The sequence below is a fragment of the Lepidochelys kempii genome, chromosome 4 (assembly GCF_965140285.1).
Source record: "Lepidochelys kempii isolate rLepKem1 chromosome 4, rLepKem1.hap1, whole genome shotgun sequence".
NCBI classification, from domain to species: domain Eukaryota; kingdom Metazoa; phylum Chordata; order Testudines; family Cheloniidae; genus Lepidochelys; species Lepidochelys kempii.
The window spans coordinates 21,808,007-21,825,419 of record NC_136383.1 but is presented as its reverse complement, the minus strand read 5'-3'; positions in this window follow the sequence as shown (position 1 = coordinate 21,825,419).

Sequence of the window (17,413 nt, the reverse complement as noted above, 5' to 3'; positions counted from 1 at the left end):
TGCTCTGTCCCCGTCCATACACCTTCCCCACGCAGCATCGGATGTGATATTTGGGATGGGGACCAGCTGTATTGAGGTGATCCCTGGCTGATAATAGGCCTCTAGAAAGTTTTTGCCAACATGTGTAAATCAGAGCAGCCCCACCTTGCCCACCCCATTCTTCAGCTGCACTGAGCAAACAGCTGGTGCAACTGAGGATCTGGCTCACTGCCTATTATGCAATCTCTTGCCATATAATGATGATGCCAAGCAAGCAATCAAATTGTATAGCTGGAAGACACCTGGGCAAGCTAGTATGGGTAAACAAGAAATAGCCTGAATGTTTTCACCCCCTTGAATCAAACTGAACCCAAACTTTTTCAGGTTCCTGAAAATATTTAGGTCCTCACTACCACACACCCTATTCCCTCCACCCAGTTCCCTGAGACTTCGGCCAACCAAGTCATTAGTTCCTTTTCAACAAAATGTTAGTTTAATTCCAGTAATTCCCTGCGTGGTTTTGGGTTACTTCCCTCAAAGCCTGAGCTTCTGAAACCTGATCCTCACGAACTCCCTGCTTTTGATTATTCAGTGTAGCATTCATTAAATATATGCTATTCAGGATGTCAATTATTCAGTTTTCATATTTCAATAACAAACATTTGGAGACTTGTTACTCTAGGGTACAGGGACATCATGTAATGCAAATAAAGACAAACATCAGTAGTAGAACCCAGTGGTTATACCACGATGTAAACAGTACCTGTGATGCCATGGTACCACGTCCCACAAGCACCCCCTTCTGCTCAGGTGTGTCTGCAGTCTTTAGACAGTCCCAGTCCTCGTATCAGGCCATACCCCCAGGGCTTCCTCCTGCGAAGCAATGGTTTCGCCCTCTCTCGGCCCTTCTGGCACCAGCTGGGCCACTAAGTAGTTCAAATCCCTTTCTGGGTGGTTATCACTGTACTCTTATAGGCCACTTCCCCAATGTCCTAAGGGAGGGGGACCCAGGTACGCCCACTGCTACAGGTCCCAGCCCAAGGACCCTAAGAATAGCAACCATGTGCCACCATGTCCCTTTAACAAAACTGCCCGCAGTTCCCTGGGTCACTTGCCCACCACCCCAGCCTTCACCAAAGCTTTACCCTTACCTCAGGCCCCTTCAATGTTCAGGCCAAGCCACCAGCTCGAAGCTGTTCCTCACTCCCTGCCAAAACTGAGCTGTACATGGTGCTGCTGTTCCCTTTGGCCAGCCAGAAGCACCACCTACACTCTTCTGACTCCATCAAGTAAAGGATTGTGGCTTGGACTGCAGTTCCTTTTATACTAATTTGACACTCTCTGATTGGCTAGCCCCTTGTAGAATCCCCCTGATTGGCTGCTTTCCTGCATAGTTTCTTTAGGCCCCTTCAAGGACTCAGCTTTCCTGCTCCTTTACTGGGATAGGTGTGGCAGGACTCTGAAGCCTCCAGCAGGGGGCCTCTGGACCTAGTTCACCCTGGCACAGGACCTAAACTACATAATCGATGGAGAATGCATCTGAAGGCATATGAGAGACATCCTGAAAACTTGTGAGGCACCTGAGTTAATCAGAACAGCACAGAAGTGCAGTGCCACACCCTTGACAGGAGATGAGGTCTTGAGCCAGGAGATAAGAAGTGGCTTTGAAAAATCAGAGACAGAGAAGCATGACTTAAAAAAAAAAAAAAAGAACAAAAAAGAAAAGGACTTGTGACACTGATATGAGTCCTGCATTTCTTTGGTGCAATCCTGTTTAATTACAAAGACAAGTTTGATAGAGGACTATCCTCTACAGAGTCCCATCCCTATCAGTGTACAGGTAAGCCTCTCCATTGCTAAATAATTGAACAAATAATAATACTGTGTACTTATGCAGTGGGTGCACTTAAAAATATCACTGCTTCTGAACTACCTAGCACAATGGGTCTGGGGCCTCCAGGCCTTACTTCAATATAAATAAAAAGAGTTATTAATAAAATTAATAATAGTTTACCAGTTTTGGCTGTACTCTGCAGTCGCAGTGTAGGATATAGCGCTGATATCTGGAGCATTTCAAAAATACAGAAAGAATTTTTTTAAAACACTCACTATATGTCACCTGGTCATCTAAGAATCCCAAAGAGTTTAACAAATATTAAGCCTTAGCATAAAGTAGGCAAGTTCCATAGGATTATCCCCATTGTACAGATGAGTACACTGAAGGCCAGAGAAATTATAAAACCAGAGCTGGCGGGAATAGTTATCAAAACCAAAACTTTGACAAAAGTTGGAAATAACATTTTGCAAAAATGTTCATTAACTTTGTTCCACATTTTTCTGATTAGCTCTTGTCATGTAAGACCATGAGCAAAGCAAAGTGACTGGCAGAGCAAGGCATAACTACAACTATTTGACAACTCCCCCGACACTGCCTCTAGTAGCCGAATAATGAACCTGGAATTTTGACGGCAGTGCAGCTCACTATTATGTGGAATTGAAGTTGAGATCCTAAGATCTCAAGTCAAACAACACTGGGAGCAATGGGACCCTCTTAGTTGTAGCTTTAGAATAGGAAGGAGCCCATCCAACCCTCCTGGATCAGAGAGAGCATTATCATGGGAAGGAATACTTGGGGAGGGGGGCAGAAAGCCAGTATTAAACACACTGAAAAATCCCTCAATTATCCAAAACTTTACAGTCTTCCGTGATTTGAGTTATCAAAATTTTCCTTCTTTGAAAGCGTTATGCAACACATTCCAGTATGCTGTAAATCCTGAAATCATATGAAATCTTATTTCACATGGCTTTATCTTTCATCAAGACCTTCTTTGAGTAGGCTAAACTTGCATTTTAATCATGATGTAGCAGCACAGCACGCAGAGTGATATTTGTAACAGCACTGAGTACCTCTGCAAGTGTGTCCCACCTTCTAACCTCCCTACTCATACTTGGTCTATATTTCAGACAGGAACCTGCTGCTTTAGGCTTTATGAAATAAGGTTGGCAAGAGAATGGAGGCTGCGACTGATACTGGCAATGTTAAGTATGGCTGCTGCCTACTTAGTATCACCCACCTGTATGAGGAAGGCCGAGGGGACTACTTTGTGTTTGCAAATGTTGTAATGAATTGTTTACAGCCCAAATAGAAGATCAATCAGGGCCAACTTGAAACTCTGCAATGCCCACTTGCCTCTTAGTTTACTGCTATGCTCTGAGTAAAATCGCTTACTACTACATGACACATCTGCTGAAGGAAGTAAATGGTGTTTCATCCTGGCACTCAGTAGAAAGAATGGCAGAATATGGTCCAAGAGAGCTAAACTCTGGGTAGGCCTAATCTTCCCTTTGCACTGCTCACGCTGAATTGCTCGCCCTCCCTCTTTTTCAGCATAACTTCCTTGAGTATGACGGTTGGTAATAGACCAATGAAATCTGACACTGCAGCAGGATGCTGCCAAGTACAATATGACCTGGGTAGCATCGCTGTCATTAAAAATCATGAGAAACTGCTGGTTTTCTGGAATGGATGCATTATGATGAAGAGCTGTTTGAGCAAATGGGAAACAGGGTCTTACTCAAGAAAACTGTGATTCTCTGGCCCTTACTGAAAAGAAGGGCATATTACCCACAAATCTTCCACTCTGACAAAAATGGCTCTGAGCCCAAAAGAATAGGATATTCAGCTCAGAGCATGTGGACAATACAAGAGACTGACCTTATTTTCTCATGGGGATTTCGCACAATACTGCAGGAATCGTACTAACGGCACGTGCAAAAAAAAATCATTTAAATGAGTACCTTATTTAAGAAGAAATGTTTACTCTATCAAAGCCTTAAGATTCCATCTGTACTGTGGGGGGATGTAATGTGGATGATGTAAAAATAGCCTCTTGAGCCAGTGGAAACTGACCCATACTATGTTAACTTTTGTATTCCTGATCCATGTCATGTGACTGTGGCCAGTAAAAAAAAAAAAAAAGATCAGGCTCTAGTCAGTAGTTTTGTCTCATACTGACAAGAGAACTCCTTCTCTTCCTACCAGCCAGGTGGAATTTTTGAACTAAAAGATGTTCCTTTATCATCAGCACCTTACTTATTTACAGCGTCTAAGAAGCAACACTCACCACAGCATGAGTTTGAGCAGCCTGAGGTTTTACCATTACATAGAACTTGGGACTGGTCTTTGTGTGAACTCAGGAGCAGGCCTAAATTTGAACTCCACAGACAATATGCTAACTTTTCTTACTACTGTTTCCTTATAATGCTCACTGGTATTGAGCCTATCCACCACATGTACACAGTGGCATTTTCATGCTGATGATCACACTTAAAATCACTTTCTCCTCCAAGATTCCATTCCCTAGTAAGCCTGTATTCTTGAGAGCAAGGAAGTGGATGCTCAAGGGACTTCAGACATATGCTTGCTCAGTGAAGGGGATTATTCCAAGTGCTTAAACCTCATCACATTTGTTTCTTCTGTTAGCATCTTCATGGGAGCCCTGCCGACTCTTCTGTTGCATCCCATGGATGGGACTTGGCCATCAAGGCCAATATGTTTCTGGGGGCATTCAGAAAGCAAGGAGATCTAACTGTAGCCCATTTCAGATATTGGCATTTCCACAGACCTTAACCAGAACCATGTAACACAGTGAGCAAAACGCCTGCTTTATAATGCAAAGCTAATTAAATCAGACCCCCCTCATTGGTTTGGAGTTTTCTATTGGTCCTCCCCCCCGATCCTAGTTTTCTGTGTGCCATATGGATAACTGAACTTTCAACATCTAATTACCTTTGTCATCCCAAAAAGATATTGTTGCCCCTTTCTGGGCAACATGGTTAGTCAAATTTGGAGCCCTGAGGGGTTATTTCCATTAGGAGGTGGAAGTGATTTGAGTCAGGTATTGCTTTGGCACAATCCTGTTTATTTACAAAGAATCTACATAAAGTTCTATTTCCCTGAACACAGTAAAAACAGACAGCCAGGCAGTTTCATTGTTCAGAAATCCAAGTTTGCCTTTCTGGCGAGTACTGTACCCAGAAGCTCCATGTCAGTTTCCTCCTAAGGCCACCTTCAGGAGTGCTTCTCACACTTTCTCCTGGCTTTCTGTTCACTTACACACACACAGACACACACAGCTGCAGCCTATCAATCCTCTAAACCCAGCATTTGCAACCACTTAGGGAAATCGCTCAGGCCACAAGAGATGACTCTTCTGAGGCTGTGCCATGCAGCCTAGTGTCTTGGGTAGGAGCTTCCTATTGTTTCAGCTATAACTACACAAAAGAAGCATTTTATAGTTTCTTCCACTTAGCCTGAAATAAGAGTGCTTAGCAACTTTAATCATATCTGTAATGGTCTATAAATCAAAGACCCACTGATGACACATTTTAATATCTCCAAGTACAATATTTTACTGTTAAAGGAAATATTTAAACTCTTCGTTCAAGAAGCAAAATACAGTATTTATAGGATTCAATCTATTTTTATGTAATTTTACATGATACAGACTTATGAACTAGAGTACACTATGAACTTTAAATTCATTTTACAATTTTTTCTTCTTCTTTGTAATAAATACATTCATTTAAAAATATAGGAGCCTTCTGAAGGACTAGATAACACTTCTAAATTCCTATCAATGGTAAAAACAGACCATCAGATAAAGGATAAAAATACACAGAGAAAGATAATCCTGAAAACTCTTACTTATGTGAGTAATCATCAGTTTTACAAGTAGTCCCACTGAGGTCATTGGGACTTCACTGCAACCGCTTGTGAGAGTAAACGTTGCTGTTACAACCTTGCTATCAGTTGACTTAAAATCTCATTATGATTGATGGATGTGAATGGACCCTTTAATTAACACAACTGTAAGGATACATTAATCACAAGACCCACATTCGACAAGATGGTTAGAGAAACCAGCCCAAGAATTTCTGACAGGGTAGGTGGAGGGGCTTTTGGCTGAGTTGTGTTTTGACTAAGGGATGTGTGTCTGTACGACAGAAAGAGAGAGAGGAAGGGAGGTTGGATGGATGGCAAGCAGAATACAGAACCAGAATGACAGCCTGAAGAAATCCAAGCAGAAACACGTAAGCATGGTGTGGTCATGGTAGAAACTATTTTGGGTCTGGTGCTGGCTAAACAGGTTTAGGTTGTAAGCAAAGGCTCTGTCCCCTGTTTTTGGTTCCTCTTGGGCTCATATGTTTGGCGCATATAAAAGTGTATATGCATTTCTGTAAATTTGGGGCCCTTCCTCCTCACCCCACTTTTCTGCCACTAAAATAGAGAAGTGGTGTCATTTTTTAAAATATTGAAAAGCCAAGTGAGAAAAGGAACAAGTCAGTTAGAAATGGGCCAAAGCCACAAAGGCCCCAACACTGCTCTTTGACCCAGGCAGGTGTACTCCCCTGTTGAGCAGAGCCCCCTCCTGCAGGTGGAAGGATCCACTCACAACGATCAGATTACGGGATGGGGCCAACATTAGAAGCTGGTCTTCAATCATAATACATTTATTATTCTATAATTTATGATATAAAGCTAGTTTTTATTAGAATAAAACTTACGTTTACATTGTATTACATACTCTGCAGGTGAATGTTGGTGCTCAGATTGGAGACAAGTCTCTTTCCTCTGTCATTTTCTGCTGCTTCCATACCAGGATGGTAGCCTGGTTCTGGCTCTATACCAGTGTTCTTGTTTTTTTTAATGAAGCCAGGTGGTTAGGCTTACAGTCAACCCTCCCCACGTTATCTGGGTTTGGTACCAGCAGCCACATCAAGGTGCAGAAAGCAGGGTTATAACAGTTTACCACACTAAAAGCTAGCTCTTAGGCAGACTAACTAATGTATCCTCTGGGACTGTTATGCTTTTAGAAATGAGATACTGAGGTTTTACATTCAATTAGCAGCAAAACATAGATTAGAAATTAGGCCCTCCTGACTTCTAGCCCCATGCTCTTTCCTCCACAACACACTGCTTTCCCCAGCCATTTGGAGTATTCAGATCTGGGTTCTTGGTTTAGGCTCAGCTCTAATTCAGTTAGGACATTATATATTTAAAAAACACCTACACCCTAGAAAAGGTTTAGCCATTTACATGCTCAAGCTAAAACAAGGCACCTTCCAAATTCAGATTCTTTTCCCCCCCTTTATAACTTAAACAAGGGGGAAGCCAAATTAGCACTAAAAGTATCTTGTTTAATTCTGGAGATAAGGTGGGTGAGCCAATATCTTTTACTCAACCACTTACAGTTGGTGAGAGAGACTTGCTTCCTTACTGGAAAGCTTGTCTCTTCCCCCTCCCCACCCCCCCAACTGTAGTTGGTCCAATAAAAGATATTAGCTCACCCACCTTGTCTCTCTAATACTCTGGGACTGACATGGCTACAACAACACTGCATGCAACATTGTTTAATTTAAATAGAAAACACTTCTCTAGTTATATCTTTGTGGCTTAACTTTTGTTTGCTAATGTTTATACACAAAATATCTTGGATCAATTTATCTTCACAATATTAAGTTTGGGGCCCAATCCTGCTTTCCCAAGTTCCTTGCCCACTAGCTGTCTTAATCCTAAAAGAGCCAAGAATGAGCAAGCCTGAGGACAGAAACGCTTCAGGATGGTCTTTATCATGCAAATGAACTGCTTAACTAGTGTGCCTGAACCCAAAGGTGCCACATTTCATGCAGCTGCTGGTGTAACATTGTATGCCAATTGCAGAAGGAGGCTGGGAGAGAATAGCTAGAAGTTAGTTGTGGGGATGGGGAATGGAAGATTGGAGACAGGTGGGTAGGGAGATGGCTATTCGGGATTATCCAGGGGGAAAGCTGGGAGGTTTGGAGAAAATGGGGTAGCCACCAGGGATGAGTTTAGAGGAAAATGGTGGGAACAGCCAGACTTTCTGACTGTATCAAGGGACATGGTGGGAGCTGTTGTGTGGGGAAGCTGGCTGGTTAATGGGAGAAGGGAAGCCTGGGGCCTCCCATCCCTTTTTTCCCTGTCACATGGCTTGCATGCTTGCTCTGGCTGTTCTTTTCCCACTTGGACATAGCAAGTAAAACAGTGAGCCAGAAGCTGCTTGGCTACCCAGTCAGCTGACACCACAGTGGCCTCTGGCAGCCTTGAGCTGCAATTGCAGGTTATTCATATAGCTGCCACTTTGAATGCATATAGCTGCCACTTTGAATGCACCTGGGCTGTGGGAACACAAGAGGACTGGTAAATCCATGTCACCTGAGATGCCTGACAATTGGTAGTTATGTATAAAACAATCCCTAGGGATTTGGGACCTGCTGTCAAGGACAGGTTGTGAGCATCTAGTGGCCAGAGACAGAGTCCAGTCAGGAGTGAAGAATCAGCTGGATCAGAAGCAGGAGACAAACTTAGAATCAAAACCATCAATTGGTAACTGGAGTCAGGCTGGGTCAGGACACCAGGGAATCAGAAGCAGGAGACAAACCGGAGATCAGAATCACACATCAGAAGTCAGGAGCCAAGCCAGGTCAACATGCCAGGGGAGCAGGAAGACCCAAGGTACACAATTCAGAGACAGGTGAATCCCAGTTGTTCAGACAGCTTCCTATTCCTGTTTCTGGCTTAAGTAGGTCCAGGGGCCAATCAGATTCTCTGGGATTCTGCCAATAGGACATCAGGGGAGGAGCCTCAAACTGGGCCTGAGCTTCATGGTCCCGGGTCAGCAGTTGTCTGTGGGCTGTCAAGTGAAGGACTGATGCATGGCTGATCCTCTGAATGCAGGTTTGAGGCCCATAGGTCATGATATTTCCAGTACTAACAGCATGAGCCTTTACCACTTGAGTTAAAGGAGTTACTTTTCCAGTTGGCTGCTATAGTAGACTTTCATTTCCTATGTGAAATGGCCACTAGAGAGGGGTTGCATAAGACATAGTGAACAGTTGAGGTATGTTGGTACGGTCTACATAAGCAAGCCCCTCAACCTGGGTCAACAGACTCTGGCTAGTGGGGCTTATGCTACCTCACTAAAGATAGCTATGTAGACATTGCAGCCTAGGCTCTGAAGCCTCGGGAGGAGGGTGGGCCCCAGGACTGTAGCAGGCTCTGATTTCTGTGTTATATTTGAATAAAAAAATAAATAATTGAATGCGAGTAATTGTTGCTTCGATGCTCAGAAAAAATACACTGCCCAGACAGTGTATGACATGTCCAAAAAATGTTACAAAGTAATATTTCAGTTTGACAAACAGCCAGGTTAGATGTTAAAGAATTTGAACTAATTTATTCCCCCGCGACAGAATTCACGCAGATGGATCACTGCTCTAAACTGGGGAGAGGAAATAAAGTTAGTTATTAATGGTTTGTGTGTAAGGAAGGGAAATTTTTATTTTAACCCATATTTTTTGTTAGTGACGCTGTTCATTGCTCGCTCTCTCGCTCTCTCTCTCTCTCTCTTTAGTGTTCATACAGAATAGGACCGGTCTCTTCCCTCTATGGTTTATTAATAAGCTTGAAGTTTCTGCCTAGATTAAAACTTGATTTGCCTGATGTCCTAGGATTAAGGGTGCTTTTTTTTCTTTTTTAATGAGTTCTTTTGTGGATAAGATCTGGGGGTGGAAAACAGCTGTCAGTTACATTTTAGAACTTGGTTTTGGCAGAGACATTTATTTTGTGAGCACTGCAGTCAGAACTGTCCAGAACTGATAGCCCAAGGTCAAACCACAGTCTTCTTTGGAAAGTAAACAATGAATCTTTTTCAAGTATTTCGACAGGAAACCAATTGTTTCCAGCTGAAGGGATGTGGGTATGAGCATGTGCATGAACACTGAGATAGGATAGTAGCTTTTGCCTCTAACCTAGTAGTCCACCACTGATGTTCAGGGCTTCTTGACTAAAGTTGAGGTACTTTACTAGTGCAGTATTTGGTGTTTTGTTGGTCCTTGGGGGAAGCCTGAAAGCAATGAGGTGTGCCTCGGATGGAGCTATCCTGGACTGAGGGAGGACTTTTAAAAAAAATAATTCGACAGGCCAGTTCATTTCCTCCGCGGGAGAAACCTGAGGGAGGGAAATTAAAGGAAAAGAAAACACTGCAAGCTTCACCTGTTATAGTTTTTAAGAAATTATCACTTTGAAAAAGAGGGGCTTTGGGAGAGTAGTGTGGACAAGGGTGAGGTCTCCCACACCAGTGGAGCCTAAGCCCTGGTCTACACTAGGACTTTAGGTCGAATTTAGCAACGTTAAATCGATTTAAACCTGCACCCGTCCACACAGTGAAGCCCTTTATTTCGACTTAAAGGGCTCTTAAAATCGATTTCCTTACTCCACTCCTGACAAGTGGATTAGCGCTTAAATAGACTTCCCAGCTCGAATTTGGGGTACTGTGGACACAATTCGATGGTATTGGCCTCCGGGAGCTATCCCAGAGTGCTCCATTCTGACCGCTCTGGACAGCACTCTCAACTCAGATGCACTGGCCAGGTAGACAGGAAAAGAACCGCAAACTTTTGAATCTCATTTCCTGTTTGGCCAGCGTGGCAAGCTGCAGGTGACCATGCAGAGCTCATCAGCACAGGTGACCATGATGGAGTCCCAGAATCGCAAAAGAGCTCCAGCATGGACCGAACGGGAGGTACGGGATCTGATCGCTGTTTGGGGAGAGGAATCCGTGCTATCAGAACTCCGTTCCAGTTTTCGAAATGCCAAAACCTTTGTGAAAATCTCCCAGGGCATGAAGGACAGAGGCCATAACAGGGACCCGAAGCAGTGCCGCGTGAAACTGAAGGAGCTGAGGCAAGCCTACCAGAAAACCAGAGAGGCGAACAGCCGCTCTGGGTCAGAGCCCCAAACATGCCGCTTCTATGATGAGCTGCATGCCATTTTAGGGGGTTCAGCCACCACTACCCCAGCCGTGTTGTTTGACTCCTTCAATGGAGATGGAGGCAATACGGAAGCAGGTTTTGGGGACGAAGAAGATGATGATGAGGAGGAGGTTGTAGATAGCTCACAGCAAGCAAGCGGAGAAACTGGTTTTCCCGACAGCCAGGAACTGTTTCTCACCCTAGACCTGGAGCCAGTACCCCCCGAACCCACCCAAGGCTGCCTCCTGGACCCAGCAGGCGGAGAAGGGACCTCTGGTGAGTGTACCTTTTAAAATGCTATACATGGTTTAAAAGCAAGCATGTGAAAGGATTACTTTGCCCTGGCATTTGCGGTTCTCCTAGATGTAGTCCTAAAGCCTTTGCAAAAGGTTTCTGGGGAGGGCAGCCTTATTTCGTCCTTCATGGTAGGACACTTTATCACTCCAGGCCAGTAACACATACTCGGGAATCACTGTAGTACAAAGCATTGCAGTGTATGTTTGCTGGCATTCAACCAAAATCCGTTCTTTATCTCTCTGTGTTATCCTCAGGAGAGTGAGATATAATTCATAGATATTTAGGTCAGAAGGGACCATTATGATCATCTAGTCTGACCTCCTGCACAATGCAGGCCACAGAACTTCACCCACCACTCCTAAAAAAGACCTCACACCTATATCTGTGCTATTGAAGTCCTCAAATTGTAGTTTGAAGACCTCAAGGAGCAGAGAATCCTCCAGCAAGTGACCCATGCCCCATGCTACAGAGGAAGGCGAAAAACCTCCAGGGCCTTCCAATCTGCCCTGGAGGAAAATTCCTTCCCGACCCCAAATATGGCGATCAGCTAAACCCTGAGCATATGGGCAAGATTCATCAGCCAGATACTACAGAAAATTCTTTCCCGGGTAACTTGGATCTTACCCCATCTAAAAACCCATCACAGGCCATTGGGCCTATTTACCATGAATATTTAATTACCAAAACCATGTTATCCCATCATACCATCTCCTCCATAAACTTATCGAGTTTAATCTTAAAGCAAGATAGATCTTTTGCCCCCACTACTTCCCTCGGAAGGCTATTCCAAAACTTCACTCCTCTGATGGTTAGAAACCTTCGTCTAATTTCTAATCTAAATTTCCTAGTGGCCAGTTTATATCCATTTGTTCTTGTGTCCACATTGGTACTGAGTTTAAATAATTCCTCTCCCTCTCTGGTATTTATCCCTCTGATATATTTATAGAGAGCAATCATATCTCCCCTCAACCTTCTTTTAGTTAGGCTAAACAAGCCAAGCTCCCTGAGTCTCCTTTCATAAGACAAGTTTTCCATTCCTCGGATCATCCTAGTAGCCCTTCTCTGTACCTGTTCCAGTTTGAATTCATCCTTCTTAAACATGGGAGACCAGAACTGCACACAGTATTCCAGGTGAGGTCTCACCAGTGCCTTATATAACGGTACTAAAACCTCCTTATCCCTACTGGAAATACCTCTCCTGATGCATCCCAAGACGACATTAGCTTTTTTCACAGCCATATCACATTGGCAGCTCATAGTCAACCTATGATCAACCAATACTCCAAGGTCCTTTTCCTCCTCCGTTACTTCTAGTTGATGCGTCCCTAGCTTATAACTAAAATTCTTGTTATTAATCCCTAAATGCATGACCTTACACTTCTCACTATTAAATTTCATCCTATTCCTATTACTCCAGTTTACAAGGTCATCCAGATCCTCCTGTAGGGTATCCCTGTCCTTCTCTAAATTAGCAATACCTCCCAGCTTTGTATCATCTGCAAACTTTATTAGCACACTCCCACTTTTTGTGCCCAGGTCAGTAATAAAAAGATTAAATAAGATTGGTCCCAAAACTGATCCTTGAGAAACTCCACTGGTAACCTGGTTGAAATAGAGTGCTTTTCTTCAGGGACACTCAGTATAGCCCATTCCTGCTGGGCTATTTGCCTGTGGCTGAACAGAAATGTTCGCCGCTGTTAGCCACAGGGAGGGGGGAAGGTTGAGGGGGTAGTCACGCGGTGGGAGGAGGCAAAATGCGACCTTGTAACGAAAGCACATGTGCTATGTATGTAATGTTAACAGCAAGGTTTACCCTGAAAGAGTGTAGCGACTGTTTTATAAAATGTGTCTTTTTAAATACCGCTGTTCCTTTTTTTTTCTCCACCAGCTGCATGTGTTTCAATGATCACAGGATCTTCTCCTTCCCAGAGGCTAGTGAAGCTTAGAAAGAAAAAAAAATGCACTCGCGATGAAATGTTCTCCGAGCTCATGCTGTCCTCCCACACTGACAGAGCACAGACGAATGCGTGGAGGCAAATAATGTCAGAGTGCAGGAAAGCACAAAATGACCGGGAGGAGTGGTGGAGGGCTGAAGAGAGTAAGTGGCGGGCTGAAGACAGGGCTGAAGCTCAAATGTGGTGGCAGCGTGATGAGAGGAGGCAGGATTCAATGCTGAGGCTGCTGCAGGACCAAACCAGAATGCTCCAGTGTATGGTTGAGCTGCAGCAAAGGCAGCTGGAGCACAGACTGCCACTGCTGCCCCTCTGTAACCAACCGCCCTCCTCCCCAAGTTCCATAGCCTCCACACCCAGACGCCCAAGAACGCGGTGGGGGGGCCTCCGGCCAACCAGCCACTCCACCACAGAGGATTGCCCAAAAAAAAGAAGGCTGTCATTCAATAAATTTTAAAGTTGTAAACTTTTAAAGTGCTGTGCTTAAAGTGCTGTGTGGCATTTTCCTTCCCTCCTCCACCACCCCTCCTGGGCTACCTTGGTAGTCATCCCCCTATTTGTGTGATGAATGAATAACGAATGCATGACTGTGAAGCAGCAATGACTTTATTGCCTCTGCAAGCGGTGATTAAAGGGAGGAGGGGAGGGTGGTTAGCTTACAGGGAAGTAGAGTGAACCAAGGGGCGGGGGGTTTCATCAAGGAGAAACAAACAGAACTTTCACAGCGTAGCCTGGTCAGTCATGAAACTGGTTTTCAAAGCTTCTCTGATGCGTACCGCGCCCTCCTGTGCTCTTCTAACCGCCCTGGTGTCTGGCTGCGCGTAACCAGCAGCTAGGCGATTTGCCTCAGCCTCCCACCCCGCCATAAACGTCTCCCCCTTACTCTCACAGATATTGTGGAGCACACAGCAAGCAGTAATAACAGTGGGAATATTGGTTTCGCTGAGGTCTAAGCGAGTCAGTAAACTGCGCCAGCGCGCCTTTAAACGTCCAAATGCACATTCTACCACCATTCTACACTTGCTCAGCCTGTAGTTGAACAGCTCCTGACCACTGTCCAGGCTGCCTGTGTACGGCTTCATGAGCCATGGCATTAAGGGGGTAGGCTGGGTCCCCAAGGATACATATAGGCATTTCAACATCCCCAACAGTTATTTTCTGGTCTGGGAATAAAGTCCCTTCCTGCAGTTTTGAAACAGACCAGAGTTCCTGAAGATGCGAGCGTCATGCACCTTTCCCGGCCATCCCACGTTGATGTTGGTGAAACGTCCCTTGTGATCCACCAGAGCTTGCAGCACTATCGAAAAGTACCCCTTGCGGTTTATGTACTCGGCGGCTTGGTGCTCCGGTGCCAAGATAGGGATATGGGTTCCGTCTATAGCCCCACCACAGTTAGGGAATCCCATTGCAGCAAAGCCATCCACTATGACCTGCACATTTCCCAGGGTCACTACCCTTGATATCAGCAGATCTTTGATTGCGTGAGCTACTTGCATCACAGCAGCCCCCACAGTAGATTTGCCCACTCCAAATTGATTCCCAACTGACCGGTAGCTGTCTGGCGTTGCAAGCTTCCACAGGGCTATCGCCACTCGCTTCTCAACTGTGAGGGCTGCTCTCATCCTGGTATTCATGCGCTTCAGGGCAGGGGAAAGCAAGTCACAAAGTTCCATGAAAGTGCCCTTACGCATGCGAAAGTTTCGCAGCCACTGGGAATCGTCCCAGACCTGCAACACTATGCGGTCCCACCAGTCTGTGCTTGTTTCCCGAGCCCAGAATCGGCGTTCCACAGCATGAACCTGCCCCATTAGCACCATGATGCATGCATTGGCAGGGCCCATGCTTTCAGAGAAATCTGTGTCCATGTCCTGATCACTCACGGGACCGCGCTGACGTCGCCTCCTCGCCCGGTATCGCGTTGCCATGTTCTGGTGCTGCATATACTGCTGGATAATGCGTGTGGTGGTTGATGTGCTCCTAATTGCCAAAATGAGCTCAGCGGCCTCCATGCTTGCCTTGGTATGGCGTCCGCACAGAAAAAAGGCGCGGAACGATTGTCTGCCGTTGCTCTGACGGAGGGAGGGGCGACTGACGACACGGCTTACAGGGTTGGCTTCAGGGAGCTAAAATCAACAAAGGGTGTGCCTGTACATCAAGGAGTATTTCAGGCAGGACTGCACGGAGGGTTCCAATAAGAAATGGTGCACCAAAGTTATCGTTGTTATTGGAACAAGGAGGTTAGCCTGGCCTCTGATTGATACATGGCTAGATTAACCTCGCTGCGCCTTCTCTGTGACTGACTGCAGTGTGATCTAGACAGGGGAGGAGGAAAATGAGTACAAAACAAATCTGGTCTATTTCTTGTTCTGACCCACTCCATCTATCCTTTACATCTTTGGCTGGCAGCAGACGGTGCAGAAGGACTGCATGCCATCCACATCTCATGGCTGCTTGGCAGAAGATGGTACAGTACGACTGCTAGCCATCTTCATCTCTTGCCTGCCTGGCATAAGATGGTACAATACGACTGCTAGCAATCCTCATCTCTTGCCTGCCTGGCAGAAGATGGTACAGTACGACTGCTAGCAGTCCGTATCGCCTGCCCGCTCACCATAAGACGGTTCAATAGGACTGCAGGACTAAAGAGAATGACCTGGTCAAGTCACTCCAAATTTAGTCCCTGCGCCCATGTCTGCCCAGGCGCTCCCAGCCGACGTGGCCAGGAGCACCTCGGACACGACGAGGACGACTACCAGTCGTATTGCACCGTCTGCTGCCAGAAGGCAATGGGTTGCTGCTACTGTGCAGCAAAGCCTTACCGCGTCTGCCAGCACCCAGGAGACATAGGGTGACGGTTACCTGAGCGGGCTCCATGCTTGCCGTGGTATGGCGTCTGCACAGGTAACTCAGGAAAAAAGGCGCGAAATGATTGTCTGCCCTTGCTTTCACGGGGGGAGGGAGGGTGGGAACGGGGTCCTGACGATATGTACCCAGAACCACCCGCGACAATATTTTAGCCCCATCAGGCATTGGGATATCAACCCAGAATTCCAATGGGCAGCGGAGACTGCGGGAACTGTGGGATAGCTACCCATAGTGCAACGCTCCGGAAGTCGACGCTTGCCTCGGTACTGTGGAAGCGCTCCGCCGAGTTAATGCACTTAATGCACTTAGAGCATTTTCTGTGGGGACACACACACTCGAATATATAAAACCGATTTAAAAAAAACCGACTTCTATAAATTCGACCTAATTTCGTAGTGTAGACATACCCTAAGTGGTGTAGGTAAGCCTGAGACACAAAGGCAGAGCAGCATGAGGGGAGTTCTGTCCTCTCATATCTTGGTTCCTTTAGAAGCCATGCTGCCATCGGGAGGTCATCATTGACTGCATGGCAGCAGCCACAGAGCCAGTGGGTGTTAATGCTGCTTTAAGGTTGTGTCTACACTTACGGCAGTGTTGTATATACACTGCACACACCCCTAGCACAGGTATAGATAGCACCGTACATGGTGAGGACCTCTTTAGATGCTAGAGTATGTATTCCTCACCATGCTCTACCTGACCAAGCAGGGCTTCCTCTACAAGAGTGCCAGAACGGGGAGGGCCAGGGCATCATGGGCCCACCACTTTTTACCGGCTGTAAAGAGGAGCGACAGGGAGGAGGGCGGGGTCTTGGGGGGAAGAGGCGTTGTGGGAGCGGGGCCTTGGGGGGAAGGGGCATTGTGAGGGCAGGGTGGGGCTGCGGTTCGGGGGTTCGTGACCCCCTCATTGTTAGGAAACTTCTGCCGCCTCTGTTCCCCTATCTACTGCTATTTTTAGCAGTCTAGAGTCCCACTGCCTACCTGCTGCACAGGAAAAGACTCCAGCAGCGGGGAAAAGCTCTGGCAGGGAGCAAGCAGCAGAGCAAGGCTCCAGAGCTTTTCACTGCAGCATGTAGCTACACATGCCCTACACACCACCAACAGGGTACACAAGGCCGAAGTGGCAGAGTTGCCCACGGGGATTGTCAAACAGAAATGCATTGGAAGGTGGGGGTTTCCAAGAGTGGCTGAGCCACTGTTCTACCCTCTCTTTTCTGCAGCCACAGTTCCAAAATCCACTGGGCCCACTTCCTGCAAGCTGCAGTGACAGGGCTTTCACGTGATCCCAACTAAGAGGAGGAGGAGAATGGTTCACAGTTCCCCACCTCTCTTGCCACCAGTACAGATCTACTGTATCTCAGTACCATCCATTCACAGAAGTGAAAGGCAGCATTTGGAGACTTTTTTTTTAATTGTGAAAAGACAGGACAAGGAAAAGAGTCTGCTTCCTTGCTCCCAAAGAAACTAATTCAGCTCCGGCTAAAAAGA